This window comes from Mandrillus leucophaeus, unplaced genomic scaffold, assembly GCF_000951045.1.
Source record: "Mandrillus leucophaeus isolate KB7577 unplaced genomic scaffold, Mleu.le_1.0 Scaffold927, whole genome shotgun sequence".
Taxonomy (NCBI): domain Eukaryota; kingdom Metazoa; phylum Chordata; class Mammalia; order Primates; family Cercopithecidae; genus Mandrillus; species Mandrillus leucophaeus.
In genome coordinates, this window is record NW_012110108.1 from 864538 (window position 1) to 866355 (window position 1818).

Here is a 1818-nt window from a genome sequence, read left to right on the forward strand (position 1 = left end):
CCCGCAAACGGAGAGCCGAAAAGGCAAGACCTCGGGGCGCCTGGGGCCCCCCTCTGGCGCCCCGCCTCCGTGCCAACTCGGGGTAGGAGAGCAGGGCGGAGCGCAGCCTGGGTCACTCTGGTTCAGAGAAGCGGACGAGCTAGGTGAGAGTTATCCTCTGAGCGCCGGGGCGGAGAGCTGAGGCCGGGTGACAAGGTGGTCTGAGAGAGGTTTCCCCATCCTTCTCCAGTAGCCCAGCTCTCTCCTCTGGCTCCAACTCTGTGCAAGCCCCCTCCCCATCCGACTGTGCAGACAGCTGGGGACTGCCTGGGGTCGGGTGGGGCCAGAACCAACAGTTCCAGAAAGTCCCTGGCCTCACATCCTGGGTGTCTCCCAACATTCTAGAGCGTTCTAGAGTGGGGATTTCTGACCCCCCTATATTAGCATAGCTTCTGCATTTTCCAGGGTTCCTAGTCTGAGAAAAGGGGAGGAAGCCCTTCCCCGAAGCCACGCTACCCAGTCAATCAATACACGTCCGCGTCGGGTCCCGCCCTCTGGGGGAGGATTGACAAGGTCTGCCCTCCCAATTCCCGGACAGCTCCTGCATCGTCTGTGATAGAGAGGGTTTGGGGGAAGACACAAAGGTAGAGGCTTACATCCTCTGGATTTCCTCGTCTTATCCCAGAAGACAAAGCCAGGTGAGGGCTGGAAGCGGGGTAGGGGATCAAGCTGCCTCCCTCACTTGTGTGCCAGGGGTGGTCTCCAGAAGGAGCTGATCTGAACAGGCCAGAGAGTGGGACCGGTCGTCACACCCCCACACCTCCAGCCTCGGACCCACTCCTTGGGCTTTTAGGGTCCTGCCTCAAGAACCACTTCCTGAGTCTTGGTGTATGTGTGTACACAAAGAAGGAAAGAAGTCTCTAGAGCAAAAGGAAGGAGATCCGGGCTGGGCTGAGAAGCATCTTCCAGGATCACGGCCTTCCCGTGGGACACACCAAGCCCATTCCGGACCTTGCTCTTCCTGACCATGGCGGGCAGGCTGTGGAGGAGGAGTGGAGAGCTGAAGAAAGGAGTATTCGTCAGGTTCCTTATTGTGCTGCCACTAGATGCCAGGCATATGCTAGGCTCGGGGGCTGCAAGGAGAGGAAGACAGCGGCCCTGCCCTCTGCCAGCAGGCAGAACCAAATTCTGGCCACACTGAAGAAAGGCAGAAGCCTGCGGTGGCAGCTGGTTAAGTTCAGAGGGAGGGAAAGGGAGAGAAGAATAGATTTCACGGAGCAGGTGGATGTGCTCAAGGTGACCTTGGAGAATAAAGGGGAGAGCTCCAGGGACAGAGAAACAGTTGACTGTGAAAAAAAAAGGAGCATTTTTTAGAGAACATGGCGGTTGGGTTTGACTGGCTCAAAGGACTTGGCGAGGATGTGGTGAGCTGGGTTGAAGGTGGTCTGAAGATCAAGATTGAGAGACTTTAGATACGTAACAGCCAACTGCAATGTTTCGTCCTTCATTGAATGGTTGAACAAACCAGCTGTGAAAGACATTTTGGGACATACGAATATGGACTGAGAATTAGACATGAGAAAATTATTTTGTTAACTGTTTTCATGGTTCACAAAATGGTCATATGATTATGTGGAGAAGTTACTCTAGTTTTTCCTCTTTTTTTTTTCTTTATTCTCATATCAACTAATGCATTTGTACAGGAAAGGGGTCCCCATCCAGACCACAAGAGAGGGTTCTTGGATCTCATGCAAGAAAGAATTCAGGGCAAGTCGCAGTGCAAAGTATAAGCAAGTTTATTAAGAAAGTAAAGTGGTGAAAGAACAGCTGCTCCATAGA

The 1818-nt window shown here is 53.2% G+C and overlaps 1 protein-coding gene across 1 annotated transcript in view; it reads right to left on the minus strand.

The window, feature by feature from the left end:
* CD63 (CD63 molecule) overlaps positions 1-1131 on the minus strand; it is a 5171-nt gene extending 4040 nt beyond the window's left edge. Inside the window, exon 1 of the mRNA XM_011970077.1 lies at positions 66-1131. The gene's annotated coding sequence lies outside the window, so the exon portion shown is untranslated. The remainder of the gene's footprint in view (positions 1-65) is intronic.
* Between the last annotated feature and the right edge of the window lie 687 nt (positions 1132-1818).